This window comes from Myotis yumanensis, unplaced genomic scaffold (assembly GCF_028538775.1).
Source record: "Myotis yumanensis isolate MYYU_CA2020_CCGP unplaced genomic scaffold, mMyoYum1.0.hap1 SCAF_8, whole genome shotgun sequence".
In the NCBI taxonomy this organism is placed as follows: Eukaryota; Metazoa; Chordata; class Mammalia; order Chiroptera; family Vespertilionidae; genus Myotis; species Myotis yumanensis.
The window spans coordinates 43,242,077-43,264,330 of record NW_027223759.1 but is presented as its reverse complement, the minus strand read 5'-3'; the positions used below and the strand labels follow the sequence as shown (position 1 = coordinate 43,264,330).

The following is a 22,254-nucleotide window of genomic DNA, read 5'->3' as shown; positions in this document are numbered from 1 at the left end:
ATTATGCCGGTTTCTTAGACTTTCCTTGTTTTGATCACCTTGACAGTTTTGAGCACTGGTCAGGCATTTTATAGAATGCCCCACAATTGGGATTTGTCTTCTGATGTGTTTTTTTTTTTCTTATGATAAGACTGGAGTTATGGGTTATTTGGAGTAAGACCACAGAGGTAAAGTGCCATTTTAATCACATATCAAGCATATCTATCACCAACATAATTTAATACTGTAGATGTTGCCTCGCTTGCCCGAGGTAGTAGGTGTCAGGTTTCTCCTCTGTAAAGGGGCCCCCACCCTTCCCATACTGTACACTTTAGAAGGAAAACCGGGAGGGTGGCGTATCTATGTGAGTTATTCGAAATTCTTCTGCATGGAAGATGTGTCTCTTTTACCTACGTCTTAGTTTATTCAGTCTTTTATTTATGTCAGCATGGCTTCATGGACATTTATTTTTTATTTTGGGTTATAATTCAACGCTGTTCTGCTGTTCAGATTGTTCCACCTTTGGCCAGTGGGCGCTCTCTCAGCTGGTCCATGGGCTCCTCTGAAATACTTCTAGCAATTTTGTGTTTTGCTTGTGAGCTCTTCCTTAAGTTCTGGCAATACAAGATGCTCCAGTCTCACTGTGTGCGGCACCCCTCCAGCTGTCCGTGATTTTTCCTTCTTCATAAGAGAATGAAAGAAAATAACTATGAGCCTGAGAAAAATTTTTCTTTGCCTTTAATTTTCATTAGTTCTGCCACATGTATTAGTAAAAAAAAATTTTTTTATTGCTTTCATAAAATTAGTGCTAGCCTCTACCAGAGAGAAAACACCAAAATACCGAGTGAAATTCCAAGATGCATGTTTTTGTTGGTAATGCTTTCTCCTTCATATTTTAACATCCCTGAAATCAAAGTCCCTACGTTAAAATCACATCTCTCCCCCTCCTCCATATGTCATTAATGTGAGGGTACACCTTACAGTTGATGGTGTTGTGGGAAGGGAGAAAGTAGAGCAGTCAATTAGTTCTTGTTTGAACCAGAGACATCCATTAGCTACTTTCACCGATTTCCCACTACCGAACACATATGTTGAAGTGGTTTGATGTGTAGCATCTACAGACATTAAAACAACCCATGGTTTTTATCTACTCCCATACCTATTCTACCTTTGCCTCAAACCACAAATTCTCAAGTCCTAAATACAGATAAGAGGTGGGCATTAAATTTTCCATTTTTTCTGTGTTTACTGTCTGACTCCTTTTATGTTTACCTTTCAAGCTCTCACGAATCCATCATCATGCCTAAGGATCCTGCTGCTGACACCGGAAGGGTGGTGAGAATGGCATTTCACTCCTGCTAATGAAGAGTAAAAGCCTTTACAGGCCAGGAAGGACTCCTGGATTCTGCTGTTCCCAGAGAAGCCAACTACTGCCGATGGGCAGAACAGACCAGGATCTTCTCTCCAGCTACTGCTTTGGGAGCATCATGTTTCATAGAAGTTTTCTCTTTACAGACAGAGTCCTGTTTGACCATTCACCATGGGTCTATCTCACAGCCACAGACATAATGCCAATCTTTTCATCCAGGTAGGCGGAACGTAGCTACTGGAAACACTATTTTCTGTCTCACTCCTGGGTAAAATGTACTAAGCTACTGAGAACGCCCTAACCACCTCACCAACACCCAGAAGAGACTGGCAGGAGATGCTGCACTGACTTGCTTAGGAAACTATTGACCAAGCCCTTACCACACGTCAAGAGCAGAGCTAAATGCTTTCCATATTAGTACTTTTGTTTAATTCTCACGGTAATCCTGAGAGGTAGGTACTGTGGTCACCACTTTTCAGAAAAGGTAACCAAGTTAGAGAGGCTAAATCATCTATCCAGGGCCCTTTGATAAGTTTGAAGCCAATGTGCAAATTCAGCTCTGCCTGACACCAGACACGCAGAGTCTGCTGCTGCTCTTTGTGGTCATAGGTTTACCATCTACCACTCACAAACAGGCACTTTATTGAATGTAGTCCTGCTCTCTAATTATTTTCTGCACATACTTTTCACCTCAATCAAACCTAAGTGGCAATTAAGGACAGGGACAGTTTCCTTCACACCATTACCTCAGCTTTCCAAGCTCATTCCAGCAGCTTTCCCATAAACCCTGCACTTCCGCCTTATTGTCAGTCTATTTTTCTAATTTATTAGAAAAAAACTGTAATTTTTGTAATAAAGGTAATTAATTTACATTTTTTATTTCCCTCCACTGACTTTGTCTTGTTTTGTTTTTCATTTATTAGCTTCTTGTTACAAACTCACTTTGTTTCTTTTCAGTCCTTTTGAATAAAAGTCTTAACTTTTTATCTAAGTATACTTTTAATCCTGTACCACACATGGCAATGCATTGTATTCTCATTGTTAATTTTGAAATAGTCTATATTTGAGTAGTGATTTACTGTTTGAGCCAAGAATTATTTAAAAGGGTCATATTTTAGGTTCGAAGAGCTTGGATGGAGGTAGGGGTAGGAGCCATCTTTTGTTAATTTTCAATGCTATGTTATTGTCATATGTTACCAGTATGACTACTTCCTGGTTAACTGTAAAGTTTCTTTTTGGTCTAGTATTCATCAACTCTTGTAAATGCTCCACGTCTTTTAAAAAACTGTGTGTATTTTCTATTTGTTAGGTTAGGTCAATAACAAAAACGATATTATTCAAATCTTCTGTTCCTACTTATATTTGTTCACTTGATCAAATTCAGAAAGCATTTTTGTTAAAGTTTCCCACTATGATTATGAAAACTTTGTGTCTGTAAATTATTTATTTATATTTTTATTTGTATTATTTTACTTGTGTTTTTAATAAAATTTGCTTTATCTAATTCAGTGCTAAGATGTTCAGTGCATGGGAGTTGGAGACCAAGATGGTGGTGTAGGTAAACACCGGAGACTGCTGCCGCAAACAACCATTTCAAAAATACAACTAAAAGACTGAACGGACATCACCCAGAACCACAGGAAGGCTGGCTGAAGAGAGACTCTACAACTAGAAGGAAAGAGAACAGCAAATCGAGGCTCAGAGGCGGCGCAGTGTGGAAAATACAAAGGTACCGAGGTGCGCGCGCAAAGCGGGCTGGTGGCTGAGGGCGCGGTTGTCGTTTTCTGTCGGGAGTGAGTCTCAGACTCTGGGCTCCAGATCCGGGCGAGTCTCTAGGGACCCAGACTCAAATGGGAGAAGCGGGATTATCCGGCATCAGTTGGAACCTGAGGGCAACTTTCTCTCCGAGGTTTGCAGCGGCTGCCGGGGTTCTGAGAAGCAGAGCCTCTGGGAACGGGACTGAGCGTGGCCATAACTGCTCCCTCCGCCCGCCCTGCTGATCCCGCCCCGCCCAAAGCCTGCGCACAGCCATTTGCCGATCGCCTCAGGCAAAGGCTGGATTAGCGCCTCCCCAGAAGGCAGACGTTTTCCATACAGCTGATTCCTATAGCCAGCCGGCCTGGTGGTCAAATCCCTCTAGTGTTAACTACAACAATTAAGGCTTGGCTAGAACAAGACTGCGCACAGAGACCACAAGGGGGTGCACCAAGAAAGCATAAAAGATGCGGAGACAAAGAAACATGACAGAAATGGAGGATATGGAGCTAAGAATCGCAATTTTGAGGGCTTGCCATAAATTTGTGCAGAGCCTCACGAAAACTAATGAGACCCTCGATGCTACGATAAAGAAATTAGAAAGTAAGCATACACGGACTGAAATAAAGAATATTATACCCAATAGCAGACCAGAGGAGTACAATAATCAAACCAAAGATTCGACAAAAAACACCCAATTGGAAAAGCAAAATGAAAAAAGAATCCGAAAGTGTGAAGATAGTGTAAGGAGCCTCTGGGACAGCTTTAAGCGGTCTAATATCAGAGTCATTGGAGTGCCAGAAGATGAGAGACAGCAAGATATTGAAAACCTATTTCAAGAAATAATGGCAGAAAACTTCCCCCACCTGGAGAAAGAAATGGACTTACAGGTCCAAGAAGCGCAGAGAACCCCAAACAAAAGGAATCCAAAGAGGACCACACCAAGACACATCATCATTAAAATGCCAAGAGCAAAAGACAAAGAGAAAATCTTAAAAGCAGCAAGAGAAAGAGGCTTAATTACCTACAAGGGAATACCCATACGACTGTCAGCTGATTTCTCAACAGAAACTTTGCAGGCCAGAAGGGAATAGCAAGAAATATTCAAAGTGATGAATACCAAGAACCTACAACCAAGATTACTTTATCCAGCAAAGCTATCATTCAGAATTGAAGGTCAGATAAAGAGCTTCACAGATAAGGAAAAGCTAAAGGAGTTCATCACCGCCAAACCAGTATTATATGAAATGCTGAAAGGTATCCTTTAAGAAGAGGAAGAAGAAGAAAAAGGTAAAGATACAAATTATGAACAACAAACATGCATCTATCAACAAATGAATCTAAGAATCAAGTGAATAAATAACCTGATGTACAGAATGAACTGGTGATTATAATAGAATCAGGGACATAGAAAGGGAATAGACTGACTATTCTTGGGGGAAAAAGGGGTGTGGGAGATGCGGGAAGTGACTGGACAAAAATCATGCACCTATGGATGAACACAGTGGGTGGGGAGTGAGGGTGGAGGGTGGGGTGGGAGCTGGAAGGAGGGGAGTTATGGGGGGAAAAAAGAGGAACAAATGTAATAATCTGAACAATAAAGATTTAATTAAAAAAAAAAAAAAAAGATGTTCAGTGCATGAAGGTTCGTTATTATTGAATCTTCTTGTCTGACTTATTTCTCTTATTCTTTTATGTCTTATTTAATATTTCTTTTTACATTTAATCCTACACTTTTTAATATTAATATTACCATCCTATTTTTGTTTTGTTAGTTAGCATTCACAAATCTATCCCTTTCTTTTCTTCCTTTCTGTGTACATATGACTCCTGAAGACAGCATATAGCTAGATTATCTTTTTAATCAATCTGAGAGTCACTGATTTTATTAAAGGAATTTAGCCTAGTCACATTTATTATTATATGTTACCTTATTCCTGCCATTTTATAATATGTATTCTATTATTGTTTTCTTCTTGTTTTGCTCCTTTTCTTGTCGTCTACCAATGGATCCTGCTTTTATTATTGTAGTACCCTCTACCCTGACTCTGTGTGTGTGTGTGTGTGTGTGTGTGTGTGTTTTAATATCTAATGGTTTAGACATCCTATCTATACTTTTTTCTAAAGATCAAATACACATGACCTTTCCTGGTGAATAACAGAGAACTACATAGCAGGACCTACTAATTGGTAATATCAATACATTGTTTGGAAAAAATTAATGGTAAATTCATGTTAATAACAATAATAAATTGTGTGTTCAGGGGGATGACATTACACAGGCAACAGAAATCCTTCTAAAAGAATATGCTGCCAGGTCTCCATTCATTTCCCTTCCCATTTTCTATGAGGAAGACTGGCTACAGCTCTCACAAATCATGTGGACATGTGTAGGATAGGGGGACAGCCAAGAACCCAGGGGCTGGGACATAGACAGGAACATCCAGGGAATGCTGCTGCAAATTTTGGACTCTGAGACATGCAAGCAATCCAGAGATCTGGAGCAGACTCTGCAGAAGGGAGGCTGGCAGGGGGGGTTTCCTGCTATCTTACTTCCAGTCACTAGAAGTCATTACCTGCTAAGGAATCTATTCTAGAATTAGGTAAGAGCTTAACTGTAAGATCATAAGAATGTAAACATATCCTCTAAAGAGCTGAGGAATTCAAATGAGAAAATAATGTTGCTAGACTTGCTAGAGACTAGAATGTTGTGTTTCCTAAGGTCTGGTTATGAAAGCAAAGGAATCAACAAGAATCCACACTTTTTTTTGTTGTTGTTCAAAAAATGAGGTAGTTTCTATCTTTCTAAAGCTGTCATACCAGTGCATGGTGATGGGGAAATTCTGGCTCTAAAATACGTAAGCACGTAATGTTTGTGCATGTTTGTATATGTGTTTGAATGAAGGTGAACATTAAAATTTAATATTTAATTTTTCATGGAGAATCCTAGGGTAGTGGGAAGGAAGAAATAGGGGATAAAGGTGTAGCAACTGTTTGAAGACCTGCTGGTTAATTTCAATTTACTGGACTAAGATCCTAGTTTGGACCACAAAGAAGATGTGATACACTACCTTAAAAGGGTGTTTCTGTTCTAACATAACATTACAAATTTAATTTAGCTGCAAAAACATTTTATGGATTCACTATTATTTTCAATCATCCTCATAATATAAAAGGGAAGACCAAGAGTTGAAGAGACTTGTTCAAAGTGAGTAAGTGATAGAACTGGGATTTAAACCTCAAGCTTCTGACTACAAGTCTGGTGTCATTTCCAGTATACGCCAAAACTACCTCCTTGCTGTTCTGTCTCCGCAGGAAGACAGACCCATGCACACCATATGCATGTTGTGCAGAGAGGAACTGCAGGAGGCCTGCCCTTGGCAGTCAGTGCTTCACCATGTAGGTCAAACAGTCCAGTCAGACCCCAGAGCAATGGTTCCTGGGGGACCTGGGGAGCACTAAGTCATGTCAAAGGCTTTCCTCATTAGCTTCCATGCAAAAAGACACCATATACCACTTTTTGAGCCCTTGGAGCAGCTAAAAGGAAGATGAAAGGTCAAGAAAGTTCTCTTGCTGATGCACTGCATTCTGGTCCATTTGTTTATGCCATTGTAACGTAATCTGAGCCAGAATTATTCTGGCCAGCTGTCTTCAAAGCCAGAGCCCTCGCAGAGACATTCTTCTTTGGCATAGTAGAGGGCCTGATGCCAACAACCAAATTGGCCCTTTCCAGTATCATGCAGTTGAATTCCAAACAACTAGGCCCCACACTCATCTTTGTTGTTGATCAAAACATTGAAAGGGTATGGCAAATTTCCTTGTTCATAAAAAGACTAACTAGGGACACAAAGAAAGCTTCGTCACTCGTCCAGTATAAGTTTTAAGTAAATACAGAACTCCAGAGGTAGTAGACAGTACTAAGAACCAAGACACTCTCACACACTTGTTGCTCCTTTCTGTTAGGCTGAACACCAAAAAGGAGAATACAAGTCAATGTAAATAATTCCAACGTGTACCCAGGGTGCTGGGAGGGATTTGTGGCTCTGATTCAGGATTTATGCTTTCCTCACACACATGCATAACATGAAAGCTAGAGAACACCTAATTAATTGCCTATATTTGCACAGTCTTCCTACTCAGATGCATGCCTCCCTTCCATATTAAAGAGCACAGAGAATAGGGCCGAACTGGTAAACAAGCTACATCACTCCTAAAAGGAAGGCGTCCAATTACCTGGGTTCAAATCCCAAATCCATTACTTACTAGTTGCAGTGAATTACTTTATTTCTGGGGTCCCCAGTTTTCTCATCTGTAACAGGGACATAATTTTAAGAGTACTGAATGTGATGGTGCAAAGAGCTTCCAGCTGTGGGCAAACTATGGCCCGAGGGCCGGATCCGGCCCGTTTGAAATGAATAAAACTAAAAAAAAAAAAATGACTGTACCCTTTTATGTAATGATGTTTACTTTGAATTTATATTAGTTCACACAAACACTCCATCCATGCTTTTGTTCCGGCCCTCCGGTCCAGTTTAAGAACCCATTGTGGCCCTCGAGTCAAAAAGTTTGCCCACCCCTGGTTAGCCAGTGCAGTGCATAAATGGTGGCTGCTGTTAGTAGGTGGACATTTTATTATCAGAAAATTGTATATTAGAATAGCTCACAAGAAGCGCAGAGCCTAGCAATGAGTTTTATTTCCGAGGGAGCTGTGCCTGCAGGAAATAGGGATATTAGGGAATAAGGGTAAGTGGAGCTACAGGTCCTCCAGTCACCCGAGAGAGGCACAGCCCACCCAGGAAGCAGAACAGGAAATCCACATGGGTACTTTGAGTCTGGAGGTGGGATAGCATTTATACTTCTATATTTGGAGGAGTTGGATATATTTGTGTCTGATCAAAAATAAGGAGGAAAATGGAATGTGAATTATATCTTCATATTTTTTTTAATGAGGAAAGCTTCATGGCCAGTGAAACACTATGTGGATGAGAGGAACAAAGAGAGGTTTAGCAGTGGCCGTGAGTGTAGGTAGAATAGGGGCTACCTAGAAGCTGTTTATGTGATGTGCAGTGTAAAACCTTTAAGCCATGCCTTTTTAAAAAACTTAGACTAAAGAGATAATGTTATTCTTCAAGGGTTTCTGATGTTTTCTGTGAATGAGACTCCAAATGAGAATGAGAATCTGGACCCTGGGGGGGTCTCAGGATTTATCCAGGTTACAATCAGAGTGTGGATCATATCCAGCTGAGCAACATCAAACCCAACCACATGTGTTTATCACATATTTTCTGGATTATGATTTGGACTTTGAAGTGGCTACAGACAGGCTAAATCACATGATTCTGTAAATGAGGTAAACTTTCAAAAGATAAACATCTCTCAATATCGTATTAATTACTCACAGTTATTCTGAATGGGTAACACTACATTTTGTATGTCAGCATCTCTTATTTTCTTTGCCTTCAAGCAACTTCCAGAAATAAAGGTGGTGCTCTGGGAGGTACTTAAAAGAAAACTAGGTACTGTTTACTCAAGTACTGTTGTATATGTCTCAATGATATACTTAGAGTATTGAAAGCAACATCATATCCACCAATTAACTTCCAAGGACAAATTTATGTACAAGAATGATCAAACATGTCTGTATCTGGTAACCTACGTGTGATTACTGAAATAGGAAAATTTTATAAAACTGCACTTTGACCTTGAGGCACTATGGATCATTAATGACAGTGACAGAAGTAGCTACAGATTAAGAGTTAAAGAGTTAATGAAATATTACAATGAGTTGATTATGGTTTTTGTTTTTAAAAAATTACATTTCCCGCCGAAACCGGTTTGGCTCAGTGGATAGAGCGTCGGCCTGCGGACTGAAGGGTCCCAGGTTCGATTCCGGTCAAGGGCATGTACCTGGGTTGCGGGCACATCCCCCATGGGAGATGTGCAGGAGGCAGCTGGTCGATGTTTCTCTCTCATCGATGTTTCTAACTCTCTATCTCTCTCCCTTCCTCTCTGTAAAAAATCAATAAAATATATTTTAAAAAAAAATTACATTTCCCTCTTTTCAGAAAATTACCACCATGAACTATAATATTCATCAGAGCATTTTGAAATTTTAATAACTAGACTTTATAGGTGTGAAGCTTTCCTAAGCAATGAGGAATATGCAGGGGAAAATAAGTTGTGACCAGTAGTATATTACTTAAATGTATAAAATTCAGCTTAAACATTCATATAGCTTGATTCAAGACAAGGACATAAGGTTATAAAACCAAACAAACGAAGCGAAGCAACACCACCACTATCCTTGGTTGTTGTGAACAATGAACTGTCTCATGCTATCCAAATTGTTTAAAAAAATTTAAAAATCCAGGAACCCTTAATAAAACTGTGCAAACTGTGGACTGACACACCTTGGGATTCCATTTCTCATCTGCGCAGTTACATAACATGCTTATTTTACTTACATAAATCCAACTCTTATGCTTGAAAAAGAAAGAGAGATAGAAAATAATTTAAAGTGACAGCATTTCACCCACCATCCTACACAACCAGTGTGCCCCCCAGAGTATCCTGAGACGGCAGACATAAAGCTGCGGTTGTCACCACCGTGCCACACCAGGTGTGATTCCAGTCTTTAAAAACACATATTTTCCAAATGCCAGGGCCCACAGCTGGCAGCCAGCCACTTCTTCTGGAGGTCAAGCAAGGAAACAGCAATCAAGAGTCATTCTGAATAGATGCGATTTCTACCTTAGCCACAACCGAAGCCCTAGCTAGCTTCACCCCTGCTCTGGATCAGATCAGTCAATCTCAACTTGGCTCCTCCTGTCCTGGCAACAGAAGCTCAGAAATTGCTGCTGCAGTGACTTTGAGGTTCAGTTATAAACCACATTCCCTCTGGGAAGCCCCTCCCGCTTATTCTCCTTCCACCAAGTTGATGCAGTAAAGATGCGAGAGAGATTTTTTTATTTTGTTTTGAACAGAACCCTTTTATTGTCCAGCACCTGTGACGGTTTCATCTCTCTGTAAAGGGGACAGGAAGTCTGGAGCATAATTGGCCCTTTTAAAGGGAAAAAAGGCGTGGGGAAGCGCACCCGGAGAGGAATATCTTCACACATGAGAATGTGCTACTAGATAACAACCAAGCCCACAGTCTGCTTTTTCATCCCCTTAAACATATCTGGAACAATATATAGCAAAACAAATAAATTACTTGCCATCTCTCAGTACATCTCTAAAGTAAAGATTGACACTTATGGCACCTCGGAGAGAAGTGGCTTGTCTCCTGTAATGCAATCTTGGCCTTGGTTCGGGGGTCAGTCTCTGCTTTCCAGACCCTCCCAGGTAGAGCCACTCCCCTCACTGCATTGCTCCAGTGGCCTACTACACCGCTGCCTTACATGTCCATCTCCTCCTGGGAGGGAGAAAAGACCCCGGCAGCTTGCAGGTGTCTGCTGAATGAATGAAAGATTACCGCCTCCCAACACCAAAGAACAGAAGACTTCCTCCTTCTCATATCCACAGTCCAGTTCACCAGTTTCATAAATGGTCCGCTCTGTGTATGCACAAAGCATAAGAGCTACAAAATAAAATAATGCCGATTTGGATTCTAAGTTAACTTGTCTAGTAATTTATAGGTTTTAAGGTTGAAACTGGATATAAAACTCCTTTTGATCCTCCTATAGGACCTATATACTGAGGGGTTTCCTGGACCTTCCACTTTCACTGAATCATCATGCCATCCAACCGCTCTTCTCAGAAGATAAGCTTTTCAGTTTTCCTTTTAGGATTAAACATAAATAGCACATCTCCTGACAATATTGTCAGCAAGATCAAGTCTTGAACAAATGAAAGCACCCAGTCTATCTTCAGCCATATCTGTGCTAGGGATCTTTGTTCTGGTTCAACATGCCCATGGTCCTCTTCTGAAGGATGGGCAGTGAGAAATACCCAAATGCCATGAGAAGTCGTGTGTGATCTCCACACAACTTGGATGAAACCAACACCGTGACGAACTTATGTATATAGAGACAGCCTAAGTGCCTGGCATCACATGTGCTGTGGACTGGCTACCCCTGACCTCAGAGCATAACTTTTGACGGACAGGGTGCTGGCATTCTATGTTGTTGGCTGGATGAAAAGGCAGTATTGGAAAGAATAAAGATTTCTCCACTCAGCCTCTCAGACGGGATACGCCCTATGATCTGCCACACCCTGATTTTCAAAACTCAGTCTGAATTATCTGTTCATAAAAAGACCATTAAACTGATTCCAAATGGAAGTTCTAAGACTGTTATTACATTACAGTTCAGCTGCTTCTAAATGACTAGCTACCTCAGGCCCTAACGGCCCAATCTTCCTGTATATACTCATGTTGCTTTGTAAATGCTCTTAATAGCATGAACTGTTAGCATGATCCATTAACCTAAAATAATTATTACATTATGTGTATCAACAGTATTATCTTTTTATTAAAAAAACAACCCTAAGTGCTTTTTAATGCATTATCTAATTCATAATCATTGAGGAAAACTGTTATTTCTATTTTAGTGGTGGTGACTGTAATATGAAAATAGCAGTAACACACCCTTTTAAGCAAACTATAAAATTGCAGAACAGCTTGGTTTGTGGCCTTTCATCATGGGTCTCAGTTCAATAAATATCTGTCAACTGATTAGCTAATGTCCCATGTTATCTTGTATGGAAAAAACTAGCAGTAATATGGCATGTTTTGATGGACCAGGTGGTTCTTACAGTCAAGATCTTATAAGCCACATAGATATCTTCATATCTTAACAACCCAAGATATGAAGCCAGGCCACCTTGCTGGGTAAGTGCTCCAGTTAACTATTCCTGTGTAGCCAACAACCCTAAACTTAGCTGCATAAAGCAACCGCTTCATTTTCCTCATGGACCATGTGGGTCAGGGATTCAGAAATGTCACGGTGGAGACAACTCTTCTGTGTCCCACAACGTCTTGCTGAGCTCACTGATAAATCGGGGCTAGAATACTAGGGTTGGAGGATCCAATTCCAGGAGAGTTTCTTCACTGATGTCTGGGGCAAGGCCGGGAAGGACAAAGGATGGGCTCAACCAAGACTGTCCACCAGAGCATGGCCTTTCCATCACCCAGCTGGACTTCTTACTTGGCGGATCAAGTCTCCAAAAGCAAGTGTTCCTAATGAACAAAGTAGAAGTATGGCCTTCAGTGGCCTAGCCCTGGAAGTCACATGGGGCCACTTCTGTCCTCTCTCTTGGTCAACGTAGTGACAATCCCCCTCCCCCACGAGATTCAAAGAAAAGAGCCACAAATCCACCTCTTATTAGCAGAAGTGTCAATATATTTGCAGCCAGTGTTTCTTCAGTTTCCCATGGTCTGGTTACCAACAATTTCAACTTGAACTATTATTGATATATATATGTTTGCAGAATATCAACCATAAATGGCAGCAATTACATTTTTAGATTATCAGATTCTGAATTATGATAATCTATAGTTCCGATATAATGCCTACATGGGTATTAGATAAATATTAATTTGAAATAACAAAGTCAACAACTGGCAGAAGATCTATTGACATGTTTGGCCTTTAATTTTATAAAAATTATTCAGTTGGGGGAAAATTATTTTTTTCTCCTATCTCCATTAAGACTATCAGATGCCCCAAGTTAAATTAAAACATTTCAGGAGTTCCCTGGCTGGGTAGCTCAATTGGTTAGAGTGTTGTCCCTATATACCAAGGTTGTGGGTTTGATCCCTGTCAGGGCACATACAAGAATCAACCAATAAATGCATAAATAAGTGGAACAACAAATTGATGTTTCTCTCTCTCTCAAATAAATAAGTAAATAAATGAATAAAAATTTTCAAAAGGGAGAAGAAACAGGGTGGAAAAACACTTATTAAAAAGAAACATTTCGGGAGCTAGGAAACTTGGGAGAAAACAATTTAACTTTATAGAACTATTCAGCTTGAGGTGGCAAACTCAAACTTTTATCAGAGCTAGGCAGGTACAGAAGTAAAAGCAGGGTGGAGTAAGCAAGTCAATGGAAATGTTGAAGACTGGGGTTAACTGGAGCACCTCAGGCCCTGCCTGAAGGTACGTGAACTCAATTATTTCAAAAATAGTGCATTTTCCAGAATTGGCTCTTAGACCACAGCTAATGTTCTTTGATTTAGATTAGGTGGCAGGTATTTCCTAGGTTTATGATTTTTTTGCCTGGTTCAATTGGTCCATTTTGTACTGCTCTGATATGGAAAAATAAACACTCAATATATAATTCTGTAGCTAATACTAAACATTTTGTTGTTGTTAATCCTCACCCAAGGATATTCTTTCCATTGGTTTTCTTTTTCTTTCTTTCTTTCCTTTTTTTTTTTTTAAAGAGAAATGGAAGGGAGGGAGGGAGAGAAAGAGAGAGACATCAATGTGAGAGAGACACATCAATTGGTTGCCTCCTATACATGCCCTGACTGGACCAGGGATCAAACCGGCAACCCAGGTACATGCCCTTGACAGGAATTGAGCTGGAGAGCTTTTGGTGTATGGGCCAACACGCTAACCATTGAGAAACATCAGCCAGGGCTAATAATAAACATTTATTGATCATTTACTATGTCCCAGACACTGAGCTCAGTTACTGCCATTTGTATGTTATTTAATGCTCAAGAGTCCTTTGGGAGTATTTCTGAACCCATTTTACAAAGAAAATTGAGCTTCAGGGCGGCCAATTAATAACAAAGTTGATAAAATTAGTGAGTGGCAGAGAGTGGGTTCACACCTAGACAAGTTTGACCTTCACACCTTTGGTCTTAGCCACTGCATCTTGGTGCTTTTGATGAATGTGGCTCCCCTAAACCACAGGTGAGTGGCCCCCAGGAAGCGGGATGCCTTTGCCAACATTTCTTTGGTTGTAACCCATCCAGCTGTCCTAATTTTGGGATAGAAACGGGAGTTTACCCAAGGCAGTGAATATTCACGGACAGTCCCTCGTACCCAGGAATCCTGGGAGTTTAAGACTAGATAAGAAACCATGGTCACTATACCCCTGTGACCTGACAACATTTCTCTGGACACGAAGAGAGAATGCAGGCTCAGCCCTCTGGAAGCCGGGCAGTGCTCCCACCTGCTCTCCTGACAGAAGAACCCCACCTCCCAGCAAGGCACTACTCACAGACACGCAGCATGGAAGTCGGAGTTTCTGTGCTGACAGCCTCTCTTGGCAGACCACGCGATGATTTTCCCTTTAAAAACCTAACCCGAAAAATCCCCTTTAAAAAAGCCCTCCTCTATTTCCTTGAAGAGAAAATTCAAATAGAGTTCTCACATATCAAATATATGACAGAGGCCGTTTGTAATCATTTAAATTATTTATCCTTCATTGTTTAATGCTTTATACCATTCCTCCATGCATAATTTATTATACCATTTATGTTTATTAAAAATTGATCATGGGGGACCTGCTCTCTCTCCGTTCTCTCAGGCTACAGATATGTCTCTGTCAGATAACTTGGAAATAGACAACATTTTTTTAAAAATTCACTTTAATGGTTTGTATGCCTCTTTCTTTTCTTAGGGTTACTTTTCTTTGACAAAAGGACTAGAAGTTACCTCAATACATTAACTGCTCATTTTTTAAATTAAATAACAAGTCCCTCCCCCACCTAGAACTGGGCTGTACCTATGACTTGCTTTAACCAAAAGAAGGCTGCAGAAGTGACCACCTGCTGGTTCTGTGCCTGAGCCTTCCGAAGGCCTGGCAGCTTCTGCTCTGTGACCCTAACCACCATGTAAAAAGCCCAGTGACCCTGCCGAAGAGGCCACTTGGAGGGTGAGAGGTCCGACACTACATGGAGAACAAGAGCAGCCCAGCCGTCTCTGATTCCCACTATGTTCTGTCCCAGGTAACTTGCCATCTGAACGCAACCCCCGTCTGGTTAAAGCAAGAACAGCAGAAGAGCTGCACAGCTGAGCCCACCCAGCCCAGACGGCAGATTCACAAACAACTAAATGTTGTCTTAAGCCACAACATTTGTGGTTCATTTGTTACAGAGTAACACTTAGCAAATAAACTAAATATATGAGTAAAAGGGAATAAGAACTTCTTTCACAGGGTAAATTTCATGAAAAGACAAGTCCATGTTTCTAGCAGGCATATCCAAGAAAATAGCCACAGAATCTAAAGGAAATAGAGAACTCATACCACCAGCTTCCTGTGCCATTTTCTTTGGTTCTAAGACATTTTCCAATGAAAAGATTTTCCTACTTTTTTTTTTTTTAAGGATTCCTGGTCTGACAGAAAGTTAAGGAGTCCAACCAAGTCTGCTATGTGAATATTACCACATGAATGGAAACTAGACTCTGGCCAATCCATCCTGATGTTCCATTTCCTCTTATTCACTAGCAGTATAGATCCATAGCTGTGGCTGAGGGCACGGGCGCTCCATGTTCGGGGAGATGAACACTGTGGGGGCTTCTGGCTTAGTTGTACTGGTCATCAAATATTCAGTTCTGTGGAAAAAATCACCTTAGGGACAGAATGGCCAAGTTTGACTAGTAGACTTAAATGACTAGTAGAAATATACAGCTATCTATGCCTTAGCCCAGGCGTGCAATCACACACACACACACACACACACACACACACACACACACTATCGATGTTCCATGGAGACAGCTGACGCACATCCAGGATATAGCTAGACTATTTAAAAAACCCATGCACATTTGCAGAATGAGGAGAAAGGCTGCTACATTTATAGTGGCTTGGTGGAACTTTGGATTGCTACTTCCAATAATTGCTGCTCTTTTAGAAAGGAAAAGAATCATTATAGAAGAACTACGGGTCTAAGCAAAGTGTCTTTTGTAAAAATCAAAACACAGAATGCCAAGAATATTTCCCAACAGTTTATACTGGACTAATGCTTTGAATTTTCTGAATGACCTCTTATAGGTAAAACTAGAAGCCCAGTGCACGAAATTCATGCACGAGGTGGGGGTGTCCCTCAGCCCGGCCTGCAATAATGCCAGCATTCCTCGCCCTGGCCTCTGGCCAGAGGCCCCTCCCCTCCCTCTGTGCAGCCTAGGAGCGGACACTGGGCTCACGTTGCCAGGGCGACACTGCCAGCATCCCGCTCCAGCCGCTATGGGTGCCGCCATCTTTGCTGTGGAGTGATGGTTAATTTGCATATTAATCTTTTATTAGATAGAATTATCAATGTATTTTTTAATATATCACGTCTTCTAAAACTATCTCCAATTAATAAATCGTACGTGGTGGAGATTAACATAAAGAGTGGACTTAGGAAAAACCTGGTAGCCTGAAGGTTGCATGTTTAGGAAGAGAAGAATCAGTTCCTGGTGTTTGCAAAGCTCCAGACACCAAGCAAGAGAAACAGAACCTTACACATGCACGTCAATGACCTGCCAGTCGGTGAAGCTGAGCACGAACCCCTTTCAAACTGCTGAGAGAGAGCAAGCGCTGGACTTAAAAATGGGAAATATTTCCCATTCATTTTTTTGCCCCTACATAAGGGTGCTCGTTGAATAGATGCCACTCAGCTGCTCCTTGGGACACAGCAACCCCGGAGAGAAAACTGTCCTCTAACTTCTCTTCTGCTTTAGTCACTTCTGGAGGAGGCATAGGCTGTGATTTGACAGTGGAGAGAGGTCAGGACACCCAGGCAGTGAAAATGAGCCAAGCACCCAGGTTTACCTTCTAGGGGAGAGAAAAGGCTACATAACAGCAAGAGGTTTTTGCCATAGAAGCAACTGGGAGCTTATCCTGGTGAAGCCAATCATCTCAGACACAAGGAAATAAAGGGGCACTGTGCTTGCAGGGGGTGGGGGCTCATGCTCCTTACGTGCCCGTCACCAGGCTGGGCCTGTTACCGCAGTTTTATTTGGTAAGTGGTTAACAAGTGTTTATTGGGCGGGTGAATGAATAATGAAGGCAGGAAAGTAATATGCAGAAAGGAGACATGACTCTGGTAATGGACAGGGCAAGGCGGGAAAGCGGGGTGCAGAGGGTCATCCCTGAGCCTTGGGAGTTAGGGGAGAGGAGGGAGGGGGAGGGAGACAAGGCTCCTAGCAGAGACCATGTTCACACAACCGACCGAAGCCCCGTGATGGTCTGACCAAGTGGCGTAGCATCGCAGTGAAGTTCATGAAATGCAACAAGTCTATGCAGAACGAAACTGTGCAGAATCCCGTAGCATCCTCTCTCCTTGAAATGGGCAAACCAGTGAGGCACCTTGGAAAAGCATAGTGTTGCTCAAACCATGTTCCGTCGAGGTGGGGAGGGGATGGGGGTTTTACAGATAGTATAAGAATTACAATGGTTTGTAATGGCAATTACAATGGTTTTACAATGGTTTTTCTCCATTGGTCACAGAGGACCACAAAAGGCAGGTGCACCCGACTTTACCTGGAAAAGCTTTGCTTCTTTTGAAAAAATGAGTTCTCTGCTTGAAAAACACAAACCGAAAACTGCAGACGTGAATCTGAGCTGCAGTCCCACCGCTAACTAGCGGTGTGTCCTCTCACGATGTCATTTTGTCTCCCGGGGCCTGTTTCCGCTTCGGAAAAATGAAGATAAAGCCGCCCTTACACCACCACATTGAGGATCTAATGAGATAAACTGTGTGGAGACACTTGGAAATTACGTCACAGATACAGGTTTTAGGAACTATAAAAGGTAAATTTTTCAAAAGAAATTTCTCAATAAGTCAACAGGGAGTTTCAAAGGAGGCTGTTTTTTGTTTCCTGTGTTTATATCGACAAAATCCGTGGCTGCCTCAGAGGAAAAACATTATTTAAAGAAGCTACTTAGTGCTCGGCACAATTTCACAGACACCCCAAAAGCAGGCTAGAAAAGGGGATCGCTGGCACCCTGAAAGTCGACTTCTAGGGTTTGGCATATAATGCTGGCAGAAGCACTGCAAAACACAGAAATGGATTAAAAACTCCAACTTCCAGGAAGGCTCACATGGGATCAGAGGTTTAGGACTGGAAGGGACTTCCAGATTACCAACCCCCATTTCACCGATGAGCGAACTGGGAACTCAGGATGGGAGGTGATGGATCCAAGATCACATCAATAGTTGTGGGACTCCACTGCAGCCAGCACATGTCCCTGCAAGAAGTCTGCGTAATGGCCAACTCCTGACACCCAATTCCCATCCATCAAGAGTCCGTGTGGAGTCGGCTCAACTTCCCCAGAACCCCCCTGAACGCACTGTCTTCAGAAGGCATTCGGAGCAGTGGCATTTCTACCCTGGCCTGGGGGTAGGGTGAGCCACATCCTGGTTTGCCCTAGACAGTCCCTATTTATGCCTTGTCCCAGCATAATTATTAATAGTGCTCCCTCGCCTCTCACAAGTGTCTGGATTTGGACGGAAAATGATACAGCACCCTGTGCTCTTCTGGGAGGAACTGGGAGACCTAGGATAGAACTGCTCCCCGAGAGCTTGGTGGGACGGTTTGGAACCAAGAGAGATGTGACAACTGTCCTCAAATATTGACAGGCCTATCCTGTGTCAGTGAAGTCAGACCATCCTGTGGCCACAAGAATTAGGGCATGGACCACTACATGGAAACCAGAGGGGTGGAATGCTCCAGTAGAAGGAAGAGTACTCTAATTGCTTTCTGGAGCCAGCCTGCCTGGGTTCTAATCCTGGTTCTGCCATTTACTAGCTCTGTGACCTCAGGCAGGCTGCCCGCCTAACCTTCTTGTGCTTCAGTTTCTTCATTAGTAAAATAAAAATAATAAAAAGAGACCCAGGTACATAGGGAGAACTCCATAACCATTCGCCCCTACTGTAATTACTATTGTTTGGCAGGTGGTGGGTGTTCCCAGAGTAGAGGTTCTCACACGTGGACTAGAGGATTGTGGGAGAGGACAATCAGCACGTGCTCAGCTGACATAGGAGAGGCCGTCCTCACTGGTGAACTGAATGGGTCTGCTCACTGCTCCAGGCGAGTGTGTCAGTGGGAGAGCATCGCCCCGATGAGGGCTGCACTCCAGGTGGAGCAAACTGGCGAAGCAACTCGTTCGGGACTGTGAAGGGTGGGAGACACAGCCACAGTAGAATACAGTGACTCAGATTGTGGGGCTATCAGACTGCCTGCTTTGAACCCTGGCTCACCCATGTTCTAGCTGGAGACTCTGGACAAGTCACTTAACCTCTCTGTGCCTCTGTTTTCCACACAGTAGAGTAGGAATAACAACCGTGTCGATCTCCTAGAGGAGTAAATGCTTAAAGCAAGTGCCTGATGAACATTGTTACTGCGATGTCAGTGCCAATCACTGGAGCTTGCAGCTGGAGCCCCTGAACGGAGGTGGGAACTGAAGACAGGAGGGAGGAGCCTGCCCAAAGTTTCAAGGCCTAGTACACACCTCCCTGTCTTCTTTGTCTAGTGCTGCAGCCTAGCTCAGGGCAGAGGGAGACACCCATCCTTTCAAGCCCAGGCCTGGCTGATCAGTTGGTGTTGGGGCTGCGGAAATGAGGGACCTAGGCTCAGGACTGGGAGGGCCAGGGTGCAGCAGAAAGAACTGGGGGCACCCTGATGGGAAGAACAGCTGTGAGTTAGGGTGCGAGGCATGAGCTCAGAGCTAGGCAGAGGTGTAGTGGAAATAAGAGTGACTTTATTAAAACACACATCTGATGATATCCACTGGCTTAAACCCTATTCCAGTCCTTACGGAGCACTGGGCCCTGGCCTACATCTCTGACTGGGTCCTTCACCCTCTCCCCACAGCCACACTCTCCCACTTTCTTTGTCTGGACTTGGCCAACTTATTCTCACCTCAGGCCTTTGCAGTTGACATTCCCTTTGCCTGATGCACGTTCTCCCCAGGTATTCATGTCTGGCTCCTTGTCATTTATATCTCAGTTCTCAGAAGCTTTCCTGGACAGCTGTATCTCAAGTAGTATCCCCAACATCCTCTTCCCATCATCTGTCAGCCCTTTTCTTAGCACATCTCACAATTAATAATCTAAGTAATTAATCTAAGTATGAATGATGAATTAATTTATCTAATAGTTTTTTGTTTGCTTGTTTACTATCTGTTTCTCCCTTCTAGAACACAAGCAACTCTCAATAGTGAGCACAGATGTTTGCTGAGTGAATAAATGAAGCAAGAGCAGGCTGCAGAGGAGTGAGGTTTGGAGGTGACTGCCTTGAGCGGGGGGGGGGGGGGGGGGGGGGGCGGGGGGGGCTGATTGGTCAGTGGGAGCAGGATGTCTGGGTGGGTGTGGCTGCAGCTGCCTTAGAACCCAGAGGCGGGCTACCTGCCTGCCCTGCAGAGGAAGGCGAGGCCTCAGAACAGCTGGGTGAATGGTCTTCATCTTCTCAGCAGAGGAGGGAGCTGCCTCACACTGGCTGGCACAGAGCACCTAGCCGGGCCAACTTAATACTGTGGATGCTCCCAGCAGGAACAGGCCTGCACTCAGTAGCTCTCTCTGGGATTGGCATTTCAGACTGTTAGCACCTCACAGACAAGAGGCGGGTGAAGAGAATCTAACATTTGTAAATGCCGCCAGTTTACAAACCTCCAGAGGAGCGCAGAAGAGGAACATGGGACTTAAAATAAACATGCCTGATTATGGTGCTATACAGCGGCAAGTTTAGCTGCTTTAAAATAGTCCAGAAACCATAGGAGGAAAAGTGTAAGTACAGAATTACAACCATATTCATAGCCAAGCGGAGCTAATCTGAGTGGTCTGAAATAGGGCGACCTGACATGTGAGGTCCCGATAAGTGTTTCTATCTTTATGTCGTTTGATTCCCAGCCCTCGACAGCAGCAGCCCCAGATGAAACAAACCAGAGTCGTAAATGTGTTTTCTCCGAGGGAACACGAGGGCCTCTTTGACCAGAAGGCTCTGCACTGGAGACCCAGCAACAAAACAAAACAAAAAGGAATGTGGTTCCTGCTGAGTCCTTGGGCATTTATCAGCCTACTGTCTTGATTTTGAGAGATATTTTTCCAGGAAGTATTTGGAAGAGATACTGTGGATCTATGAGAACACTGATGAGACAGTTTTAACAAGCATTGGTAAATGTTTATAGATCCCTAATTACCCAGATTTCATTTCTAGGAAGAATATTCCTGCTTTACAAATTATTTTTTGTTTTAATGTTGGAGGGGATTGGGCAGTAGAGAAGTTAGAGACTGATGACAGGGGAACAAAAAGCATTTCTCTATAAATATGCCCTTCAGTGACCTCTTTCCCAGGAATTAAGGTCAGGAGCGGAGAGAGAGGGATGGAGGGAATAAGGGCCTTCGGACCAGTGATGGGAACCAGGCCACAGAGGAGGCTTTGTGAATAAGGTTGTGCTCTAGAAAGAGTCACTGTCTTGACCTGAATTTCGGAGTAAATGCCTCCAGTTTACAGGAATTATGGCTCAACCGCCACCAAAACCCCCAAGGAGCTCAGAAGAGGAACATGAGTAAAGGGTTACCTTGGCAGAGAAGGAACTAATAAAACATTTTCCCCTCCAAAGCCCATGGCTAATGTTTCCCAGTTCAACTTTCAACTAACGGCAGCCATTAATAGTCCTCATTTTAACAGACCAGAGAGAAAGATTACGATAAACGTGGGAACAAAACTCAGGAATCCATGTTCCTCCCCAGCCTCCAGCCTTAAGGCTTCCAGGGGAGAGAGGCAGTGAGCTCAACACTCGCTTTGTTTTTAGCAGGATTTTACCTCTGAAATACCCCTCACCCGGCGGCACACCCCTGAGACAGCATGGAGAGCAACCTGCCCGGGCGATTCCAGATATGAACGTGCACGGTGGTAAGAAAACGCATGCAGTTTTTTGTCTTTTTCCACTTCCCACCACGGAGCTCCTGTTTGGTTGAGCTCAGCAGCACAAGTGCCTTGGATAATCTAGAAATTGCTTCCATATGTGGGCACAGGAAAGAATGTGCTCATTGGCTGCCTGAGAAAGGAGCTCGGGGCGGCCTCTCCTTCCTGCCAGAGAACATCTCTCAGGTCAGGCTGGAGAGAGCCACAGGGTGTTTGAGCTGCGGGAGATCACGGGGAGCATCTCCAAGCTCCCCAATTTAGAGATGAGGAAACTGAGGCCCAGGTCACACACTGGCCAAGCTGCAGCTAGTCCCTGGGGCTCTCTGCCTGCCTTTCTTG

At 43.0% G+C, this 22,254-nt stretch overlaps 1 protein-coding gene across 2 annotated transcripts in view; it reads right to left on the bottom strand.

Annotated features, from left to right (window-relative positions):
* WIPF1 (WAS/WASL interacting protein family member 1) overlaps nucleotides 1-22,254 on the bottom strand; it is a 113,742-nt gene that overhangs the window by 73,101 nt on the left and 18,387 nt on the right. The gene's annotated exons all lie outside the window — the stretch shown is intronic.